At 36.2% G+C, this 11,958-nt stretch overlaps 1 pseudogene; it reads left to right on the forward strand.

The window, feature by feature from the left end:
* LOC107689011 (cytochrome P450 4B1-like) overlaps positions 1–11,254 on the forward strand; it is a 20,132-nt pseudogene extending 8,878 nt beyond the window's left edge.
* Positions 11,255–11,958: the final 704 nt, after the last annotated feature.

Here is an 11,958-nt window from a genome sequence, read left to right on the forward strand (position 1 = left end):
ACACAGAACACATATTTCGCGCATTTTCTAGAGGGACATCTATCACCGTTGCACTTGCATCTCGCACAAAGGAGCCGCATGTTTTGAAAGCCATGTAAAATTAATGCAAGTTTAACTTTGAATAAAACGTATATTGAGACTATATGGCGGGGGTTTTTCCCCATCCCACTGCATCTCATGTTTTTAAATGAAAAATGTACTCTGTGTGATTGGCTTTCGGCCCTTTGTATTAAACTATGCATAGAAACATGATGCTGTTTTCTTTATAGTTGTTTAAGCAACTTAATTAATTATAATTGGTTTATAAATGCACCTGTGTTCGTTGTAAATAACATACACCTGCCCATACCATAACCCCACTGCCACCATGGACCACTCGATCCACAACGTTGACATCAGCAAACCGTTCACCCATACACACTGTATAAACACATTGGTAGATGTAAACATGTTACAGTGGTAGACATTGTAAACAGACTGTGTGGACACAGTTATGAATATGTGACTACTGATATAAACTTCTGAAAAAGCAGAAAAATTGCAACACAGAAGGAAAAAAATGGAGGTAAGGTTAGAAAGCATGAAGCTTGTGGTGTCAGAATGCCAGTCGGTCAGTCAAGTCTGAATCAAGAAACAACCCCTAGCAAAGCATCCTGACAGTGATGTCTCAAATTTATTAGTTGCTGCAAATTTATCGGCTGCACATCCATGATCCAGCACATCCCATAGGTGCTTTATTGGATTGAGATCTGGTGACTGTGGAGCAGTGTTAATTTTGACAGCCATTTTTGATGTAGTTTTAGTCTTTATCTTCAGACGAAAATACTTATTAGTTTAATCTTTTTAGTCATTTTTTGTCTTTCATAGTTTTAGTCGTCAAAAAGTATTTTTGTCAACTTTTAGTCATTACTTTAAGTCAAACTGCAGTTTCCAGCATTACTTTTGGTAGCTATTTTATATGTAGTCTTTAGGCAAACATAGTCATTATAACTTTTCTCTCTTTAGACCAATTCAATTAAGCTTATGAGAAATTTGAATCAAGGTAACAGGTTGTATTGACATTGCACTCTTAGCACTTCTACATATCCCTTTTTTCTTCGTTGGATATCATCATGCTGTGTTGTACTTGCTAATTTATAAGGTAGGATCATACATTAAGATTTGTGGTATTCTTTCCTACCTAATTTATAGCCAAAGGGCTTCTCTCCATTTCCTTCCTAACCCTTCAGGTGCTGAAGCCATTGTTGCAGCTTGTCAGTTTGAGTTTTTTTAGCCTACCCACCAACTGTTTGAGATTAGATATGCAAACACCCCTTTATCCAATCCAATGACAGGGACATTTTGACAGTTAGCCTATATAAAGGGATTATGTATTTTGAATGTCTGATATTCCTCAAAAAAAACAACAACAACAACATTCTAGTCCTTGTTCGTTTTTATCATCAGATATTAGTTTTAGCTTGTCAATGTCTCATCTTAGTCACAGAAAAATGTCTTTGTTAATGAAATTAACACTGCTTTGGAGGCCATTTGAGTGCAGTGAACTCATTATCATGTTCAAGAAACCAGTTTGAGATGATTTGAGCTTTGTGACGACACGTTATCCTACTGGAAGTAGCCATTACTAGATGGAAAATCCACTTGCACGCATGTTTTAATAACAGTTATAAATACAGATAGTGCAGAACTGAGAAACAGGCAAAAATCCACAAGAACAAAGAACTCTGAAAACAGAAAAACAACGACTCACAAAACATGACTGAAACACAAGGGCTTATATACACAGAGATCATGGGGATAATTAGTTACAGGAGAGACATAAACCAAACACAGGAAGGAAGCATGAACCAAAAAAAAACTAAACCTACATTTCAACATAAAAGTCCTTACAAAACACAAGATGCAGAACACGGATTGTGACAGTTGGTCATGGTCAGCAACAATACTCAAGTAGGCTGTGGGGTTTAAACGATGTCCAGTTAGTACTGAAGGGCCCAAAGTGAGCCAAGAAATTATCCTCACACTTTTACACCACCAACAGTAGCCTGAACCATTGATACAAGGTAGGATGGATCTATACTTTCATGTTGTTCATGACAAATTCTGACTCTACCATCTAAATGTGGCAGCAGAAATCAAGACTTGTCAGACCAGGCATCCTTTTTCCAATCTTCTTTTGCACAATTTTGGTGAGCCTGTGTGAATTGTAGCTTGAGTTTGCTGTTTTTAGCTGATAGGAGGTTTGGTGTGTTGTGCATTCAGATAAGCTCTTCTGTAAACCTTGGTTATATTGTGTGGTTATTTGAGTTACTGTTGCCTTTTTTATCAGCTCGAACCAATCTGGCCATTCTCCTCTGACCTCTGGCATCAACAAGGCATTTTTACACACAGAAACGCCACTCACTGGATATTTCTCTTTTTCAGACCATTCTCTGTAAACCCTAGAGATGCTTATGTGTGAAAATAACTGTAGATCAGCGGTTTCTGAAATAGTCAGACCACCAACAACCATGCAACATTCAAAGTCACTTAAATCACCTTTCTTCCCCATTCTGATACTCGATTTGACCTTCAGCAGAACTTGACCGTGTCTACATGCCTAAATGCACTGAACTGCTGCCATGTGATTGGCTGATTACATATTTACATTAACGAGCAATTGAACAGTTGTACCTAATAAAGTGTCCGGTGAGTGTATATCAAGTATATTTTGCTGGAAATTAAGTTTGCCATGATAACACAATTTTAGATACTAACGAAATTTCACAATTCTCGATAACAATTTGGATACCACAGCAAAAACTAATACTAGGCTAACTAATGTAAGTAAAAATAAGTCCTCCAACAATTACTGAAGACAAGTTAACAGTAAAAGGAAGAAGATTACAAACAAAAGGACAAATACAATAGAAAAAAAGATAGAAATGAAATAATGCTTTGTTTTGTCATGCAAATCTATCTAACAGTTTAGTTTTCAGCCAATAATATACTACAGAAATTGAATAAAATAAACAGTTGTTGAATTAAACATTACATAGTCTTCACTGTATGTCTGATAATCATTTCATCTCAATTATCATCTTTTAATAATTGTTGGAATCGAAAACTAAACTAAAATTCAATTAAATGCACTGCCCTAACATATATATCAAGATAGTAATTTTCCAGAAAATTCAATGAAAATAAATCGTTGAATTAAGCGATGAATTAAATACTTTACAATTGGCAGGTACTGCATCTCATTTCATTTTAAGACCCAAAGCATTTCACAGAAAAATCATTGACATAATCTAGGATGACCATACGTGCCATTTTCCCAGGAAGCGTCCTGGCCAGGATTTCTATATTGCCTAAAATATCTAGGTTTTGGCTTTGTTTGCGTGTGCAGAAAGCCGATCCGGCGATCCACAGCGCAAAGTTGAAGTATTTCCTCAGCGACCAGCACAGATCAGCTCCAGGCATGATGAAGCGGATATCGTCCTCTTTTGGAAGACCAAACAAAGTAGTTTCGCTTTCACAACAAAGCACACAGCGTCTTCACGACATGGCTGCAGTGTCAACAAAACTACAGCGAGACTAAAAGTTACGCCTTCTTTCTTTGCGTGAACATTTGGGCGGCGTTATGCAAATCTTCCCACATAGTGAGGTAGATATGTGGGGGCGTGTTAGAACGAGCGGTTTTAGGTAGGTGTGGCTGACTCTGAACTTTTATAAAGAATAAAAGTCTTTGCAACGTTACAGATCTTCTTTATGCACCAAGAGCTTGTAACACTCCAAAGAGAAAGGAAAAATTGAAATCGCATCATATGACCCCTTTAACAATGTATAGTACAAATGCCAAATGAGCCAGTTGGACTTAACTATGCTCAGATTTTAAGAAAATTGATTGTGATCTGTAACGGAAATGAACTACAGTGACCATACTGCAATGCAGCAAGTAGGAGCTTACTGAAGATTTCATAAATTTTATCAAATAACAAGCAGCAGACTAAGACGGAGACTGACCAAATTGTAAAAACAGTGAAGTTGCTAATGAAGGATGAGCTCAAAAAAATCTTTAGCATCAAATATTAATTTCATGGTAGAGCAGCTTCAACAAGAGGTACAGCAAGATATTAAAGCTGTCCAGCAAAACTTTCAAAAAAGCTAAGATGAGCTTTTTGATTTTCTTCCATCACATCCTCTGGCTGATCCTGAAATCCTAGCTACTTTTAGAACGGTCTTACATGGCACCGCACGGGATTGGTGGGAGGTAGCCAGAACTACGATAACTACCTGGCGTGAATTTGAGTCTTCATTCCTTACCACTTTTCTTTCTTAAGACTACAGAGATTATTGTGTTTGCACCCCTAAATACATATGGGTCCCCTAAGTTTGATTTAGAAACCTTTATCTATTCATGGCAAATCCATGGTAAAAAATGTAGGGGTACTTTTTGATGAGCCATTAAAATTTGACGAACAGATCAATGCTGTCGTCAGATCAGGCTTTTTTCAATTAAGAACACTAACAAAGGTCAAGCCATTTTTGTCGTTTTATGATTTCGAGAGAGTGATGCATGCATTTGTGTCTTCACGTCTGGACTATTGTAATTCCCTGTATGTGGGGATTAGTCAGTCCACTTTGTCTCGATTGCAAATTGTCTAGAATGCTGCTGCAAGATTGCTGACAGGCTGACAGGGAAATTAAATGTAGCTTGTGATGCCCTTTTGCGGATTACCCCCATACAAGCTGTAATTTGTATTAAAATCAAAAGGATGTGGATGTTCTTCCAGTTACAAATGAGCTAATCTGGGAGAAACAGCACAGAGACCTAGAGATTGTGCACATATTCCAAACTCTGGCAAAGGAGGACAAAGGAGGTCAGCAGGCAAAGAAAGAAGTCATCGAAGATAAGATATATCTAAAAACACTGTCAGAGAATCATTCACACCGTCAAATCTTCCTCCCCAAAGATCTTGAACTGTCTGTACTGGAACATTATCACTGTAACCCCACAAGTGGACATGCAGGGATCTTTAAAACTATGACCAAATCAGATCCTGGGTGTAGACATCATGGGACCATAGCACCCATCAGAATGACTACCTTTTGGTATTTGTTGACTACTTCACTCGTTGAGTAGAACTGTTTCCCATTTGTACAGCTACAGCCAAGACTATTGCAACTATTTAGAAAAGAGATACTAACCAGATGGGGAGTCCTAGACTGTCTGGTGTCCGATGGAGGTACAAAGTTTGTGTAAAAGTATGATTGCAGCATATGTAGAAGACAATCATAAATTATGGGACCAATACCTACCCAAATTAGGTTTGCCATTAACTCTACAGTGCAGGAAACCACGGGAATGTCTCCCGCAGAACTCCACTTAGGAAGGAAGCTACAGGGGCCGATGGACAAGCTTCTGAAAGGTAAAAGCCATGATCTGTCATCCGATGCACCCCACTATGACACTGTGTATCACTTAAATCAACTGCAGGCAAGAGCAAAGGAGAACTGTAAGAAAGCACATCTAAGACGGCTTCGGAATTACAATAAGAATCAATGGGACATCTTATTCAAAGAAAAAGACAGGGTATGGATGAGACACTTCCCGCAGTCCAGTGCAAAGGACAATTTCACCGCTAAACTTGAACCAAAATGGAAAGGACCCTACCGAGTAATCCAACAAACGAAGCCAGTGAATTACCAAATAGCACTGGAATCTACAGGTGAAGAGTTGTTCATGTTTGCTATTTAAAGCCCCGCTTTACAACTGCCACTGAACTAGAAGCACAAGAAGCTTATCTAGCTCTTCCAGGAATCCTCAGATGAGGACAAAGAATTCTTAGGATTTTAATGGTTCAACATCTCATGAAGAATTATGAGATGCTTTGTCCGACAGGGGAGGAGTGTAACGGAAATGAACTACTGTGACCAAAATGCAGTGCTGTAGGAAGAGTCAGAAGACTGAAGGAAATTAAGACAATCAAATCCATTTAGGCACAGGTACGTGTGCGTGTGAGTGAGGGCTTTGTTCGCTGCACTGAGAGTAAGAGTTTTTTCGTTTGCTGTACAGAGTGTGAGAGTGTTTGAACTGCTTGGAGTCTCTGGATGTATAAAATGCACCAAAAATGAAATGATGAGAATGAAGATTACCGTGTTATGAGAGCTTTGTTTGTTCCACTGCGGAGTGCTTGGATTATTTCAATTCCTGTAGGCTGTTCCTTTTCTAGTTGTGTTTGGGACGTTCGGAAGCTGAATCATCAGATATTAAATACTGAGAAGTAATGCCACCGACAAAGCAACAACGAGACTGAAGATTACCGAGAATTTTGCTGGCTGCACAGTGGATGGGTGTCCGGATGTTCGCTGTGCCATTCGTTATTCCGCTGTGTTTGAGCTACGCGGGATTGGAACATTGTAACTGTGAGTGAGTTTCATCTTGTCTTTGACAGACCACAACCCTCTGACTGTACATTGGACTCCAGGTAGGCCTTGAACAGTTCATTCTTCCTCCTCAACGAAGCCATTTAATCACCATCGGCTCTTGGAAAAAAATTGGTTTAGCGGACATCTAACCCACACCGCAACCACACACACACAAACATCAATCATCTTTCTTTTGAACCCTATATTCAAGGACATTAACATACACATAAGTTATTTGAAAGGGTTATGAGTTGAAGTGTTATGAGTTGATGTGTTTGGATTTCTTACATTATGAACTTTGAATTGAAAAATACTTGATGCATTGTCAAATATGACATTGCCTCCTGTCCCGGCAATATCACGAAAGTTGACTAAACCCTTGACTTTCTTTGATGGACGGACTGTACCTGAAGGTAGGCCGATATTTCAGTTTCTTCCTCACACAAAGTGATCATAAGACTAAAACAGGCAAGTGCACAAGTCATATACAATTTTTACTGTACTTTTATGGTGTTTTAAAGGGGTCCTATTATGCTTTTTCACTTTTTTAATTTTAGTCAGTGCGTAGTGTGTATGTTTGGGCATAAAAAAGATCTAGAAAGTTACAAATCTCAAAGTCCACTCCAAAGGGAGATATTTCGTTTTTAAAAAATCCCTTTTCAAGAACTACAACGAACGGCTCGTTTGGACTACAGCGTTTGGCGGATTCGCCAAAAAGCTTTTGTTGAAAGACGGATCAAGGGGCGGGGCAGTACTGAAACACCGTCTAAGCTGTTTGCCAAACACAACGCACTGGGACAGCTAACCAATCACAACACATTTTGTTTTTCGGAAGGCGGACCTTCATCAAAGCCGGAACTAATCGAGCCGTTTGTGCCAGGATGGGGAGAAAGGTATTTTAATAATGTAAATTATGTGAAAAATAATGCGTTTTTCAAACCACCAAGCATGAGAGCATGTTCTAGTACACCCCCAAAACAAAATCAAGACTTTGTAAAAGAGCATAATAGGACCCCTTTAAGGCACTTTTTGTCCTTTTGGAACACAACAATCACTGGTCACCATCCAATTTCATTGCAAGAAGACATTTTTAGAGCAATCTGAAAATTGGTTGATGACAGAATCTATATTTTTGGTTGATTAAGCCCATTATTGGTCCAAAAAGGGACCATATAGTTACCCCAAATCCATCAGACATAAAAACCCAAATGTTTTGTGAGAAGCAACAGCATAAGCCAACGTGGACACACTTGCAAGGCTGTCCTTGATGTAATATTTCGATTAATGTTTTCATTGTTTTGGTCTCCAGTTAGTATGAATTTTGACAGACTGCTGCCTACTGCTTTATGCCCTGTTCACCTATAAACAGACATGATGACCTCTAACTCATCTGAGAACATCTGATCAAACATTAACCTGGCTGCTTGTTGTTCAGTTACATGACATATGACACAGAATATTATCAGTTCATCACAAAACAGTGAACGTAGGCTGAATACATCTCTGGATGCCTTAAAACACTGTTTTACTCTTCCACAGGTTGTATTATTGGAATTAACATTTATGGGATCCACATGAATACCACAGTATGGGAGAATCCATATGTATGTGTGTATTCTTTACATCTGAAATATCACTCACGAGTCACTACATAAAATAGCTAAGTTACAACAGAACAATGACTGAATAATAATAATAATAATAATAATAATAAATAAATAAAAGAAGTATGCAGTGGAGTCCAAAGTTGTGAAAGTGCTCTATTTGCATTTTATTTGTATTTTTTAATTACAAAATATTTTAGCAGCAAAACAATTAAAGTGAAAATGAATGAGAATTAGTATGTCTTAGTATCTAGTGAGTCTTTATTTCATTTTAATAACAGCAGCACTGGAGCTGCATGAAAAAAAAACTGATGATTATGTTTTCCAGCATGATTTGAGTTGTCATGACCGTCTGCACAAAGAGTCAAACGATCAATGACAATCGTTTACTCTGATTAGTTCTTTAGAAATAGCAAAGTCATAACCAATTCTATAACCATAACCATTTTTTAAATTCATTTTGTCATAGATTTAATCTAAAAATCTAAATCATAAATTATTTCCCAATTTAAATTAGATTTAAATCTCAGATTTTGGTCTCATAATTTTGGACCCCACTGTAATATAATCAAAATACACATCACCAAAATAATTGAATATGTTTTAATGCGGTTTATAAACAAAACCATATTTTAACCATAAACCTTATATTTTATGCTTGTAATATTTCTCATCAGAAGAAAATATTATAAGACTTACAAAGTATTATAATGTTTGTGTATGTAAATATATTTAAAAAGTCACTGAAATAACATCTAAATTAACTGGTTTTATTCAACTCAGAAATATGATTTAATATCACTGAATCAACCCAAATGCATTACTTTATACTGACAAAACTCATTTTTATGGCTTAAATCAAGTAGAAATAGGTCTTGAAGGTAACAACTGCCGGTTACCAATTTTTACAATGTATGTAAAGATTTCTTTGATGTTTTTATTTCTTAAATGTAATATTTTTATTTCTTCTAAATGTGTTAAATGTGTTGTGTTGTCCACAGGTATTTGATCCGTTGAGGTTTCTGCTGGAGAACGTTGCTAAGAGGTCACCGCATGCTTTTGTGCCCTTCTCTGCTGGACCCAGGTTTGTTGAAGAGACATGAGCGGTTTAGCAAGTAGGTCATTCACTCACATTTCAGCCACACAGAACAGAGCTGCTCTTTGGTTTGGAGTTTGGAGCGTCTGTGGCTCCGACCGCATTTCAGCCCTCATGAGAGCAAACTGGCAATGCCGATTCTTTAAAAAAAAATAATAGTAATAAAACAAAAAGCTTTCTGCTCAAAAATGAAACTGTACGTTCAAAACGTGCATGCTGTTATTTATTGAAGCCGTTTCCACCATAGAATAAAAAATGTAAAAAAGTAACTGAGAATTTTTTCTTAAAATTCAGATATTTCCTCGCAATTGCGAGACTTTTCTTCTCAGAATTGCGAGTTTATACAGTATCTTGCAAATCTTGTTTTATATCTCGCTATTCCGCAATTAAATTTTTACAGTAGCCTATATCTTGTCATTCTGAGTTTATATCCCGCAATTATGATTCTGAGAAAAAAGTCAGAATTTTAAAGTCGCAATTACCTTTTTTATTTTTTTTAATCTCTTATATGTTTTGTTTTCTATAGAACAGAAGAGGATGATTTTTCAAGTAGCTCTGTATGTACAAGGACAGTTCATAGTAACCACGTTTGTCCAGCTTCAAAAAACATCAAATGATGATGAAAGTAGCTCATAGGAGTTTTCTGTACTCATATAGTATAGTATATACTGTAGTAGTAAACTAAGTCATTCTTCACATAAAATCTTCCCCTCTGATGCGGTCAGAAAAACTTCAGCACAGCATTAAGATAAATGTATGATGTTTTTGTCCTTCCAGCAGTTTGACACGTCACTGTGAACTGCTGTTTTATGGAAAATAGTTGCATGAAGAACAGAACTTCTCCTGTGTGAGCTTTTCCATTACATGCGTTTGTGTCTCTGACCTCAGTTCACCTCTGATGAGAGCAAACAGCAATATTGCAACTGATAGTGCAGGTCCTTTTGAGAAAGATTTTAGTTGGAAAAGATTTACCTAGTTGGCTATGCTTGTGAAAAAGAAGTGTGCTTAATTGTATCGAATCTGCACTTGTAGTGTACTTCAAATCTTCAACGTATATATTTTTAAATAACTGTACATGTAGATAATATACTATTAATGAAATAAAAAAGTGCACTTTGTAAAAATGTCAAATTAAAAATTATTCTAAATTTGAAATTATGTTTTAATAAGAAAGATGCTTCAAAGTACACTTATTTTGATGTGTTGACTAACATACTAAAGCACATGCAAAGTACTTGATTATAATAATTGTAACTGTAGCATGTTATTCGATATTGCATTTAATATACTATTTTAAATATACTAAATTGAAACTTCATTACAAATGTGTAAGTTAAACATTTAAATACATGACATACAAGTTTATTTTTTATTGAAATTACAATAAAGTATATTTTAGTTGATCATAAATGCTTGTCAGTGCATTCAGCAGCAACACTTTAACCATATTCAAAGAGAATAGAAATAATTATGAAATTACATATAAAGAAGTACTGTGGGTCAAAAACACTAACATTCAGCTAACTGCATTGAATATAAATCTAAACTATAAAACATTTAAATTTAATTGCAGATTACATGCAATTAAGTGTCTGAAAACATTACATTCAGTTTAATTGCGTGTAATCTGCATTTATTTATTTTGGAAAGTATATTTCCATAATAAGTACTCTTTTAAAATATGCTAATGTTCAGTGGTTGTATTTTCTTTCTTCATTTTTTCTTTCTTCAAGTATTGTTATAATCAATATTTATCTATGACTGTGATTAAATAAACTACTATAAAACAGCCCACTTCACTGAGCTATATCCAAAAGTGTTGTCTGATTTGTGAATCAGAAGTTTTTCTGAATTTTTACTTCTCACTACTAACACAAACATATTTGCTTCAGATAGAAAAAAGATACAGTGTTTATTTCAAGAAAGGAATGATGTAGATTAGCTTCTGATGTGTATATGATTACAGAAACTGCATCGGACAGAATGAGATGAATGAGATGAAAGTCGCAGTGGCACTGACACTGAAGAAATACCGGCTGATTAAAGACCCCCAGCACACCCCGAAGATGATCCCTCAAGTCATGCTCAGATCACTCAATGGAATTCACATCATGATCAAACCGGTAGAAAATGAGTCATGATCAGCTAGTGGGTACATTGAGCCTGTTGGGATGCTAGGAGGTGCGTTTGCCTTGAGAAGAATGACAATGACTTCATTTAAATATTTAATACACATTTAACAGCTGGAAACTGGATGGTTAGTGAATAAGACACCACTTTTTGAAATACCACACACTAAAGTGGCCCAACTGTTTAGGGAATTCGGCCTTTAAGCCCCATTCATACCGCCAGTATGAACGAATTTTGTTTGCTGAATATCACCGTTTGCTTGGTGGCTTTTCCTCATGGCATCGGACATCACGAGCTCTCTGAATATTCACTGGCAGTGTGAACAGGGCTTGAGCGTCTGTTATACTGTATTTACAACACAGCATTTTAAAAAAAAATCTAAGAAAACTTGTCCAAGCAATATAAATTAATTTGATGTACTGAATGATTCTTTTGCCTACATCACTACATTAATTCTAAAACTAGAGATCTCTAATATGGAGTAAATGCAGGTGAAATCTTGTGATCTGTAACTAGTGGAAAAGAACTTAAAAAATTTTTTTTTTTTAAGTGCATTGCCTTTTTGATGTATGATGAATGTAAACTATTTTAGTGTTTTTTTGAATAGTTAACTCTCATCAGCACTACACATTTAAATAAAAATTCAGTTATACATTATTACATTAAACTGTGAGGTGATCCTTAGAAGAATAGTTTATCCAAGAATAAAAATGCTGT

This window comes from Sinocyclocheilus anshuiensis, unplaced genomic scaffold (assembly GCF_001515605.1).
Source record: "Sinocyclocheilus anshuiensis isolate Anshui unplaced genomic scaffold, SAMN03320099.WGS_v1.1 scaffold181, whole genome shotgun sequence".
NCBI lineage: Eukaryota > Metazoa > Chordata > Actinopteri > Cypriniformes > Cyprinidae > Sinocyclocheilus > Sinocyclocheilus anshuiensis.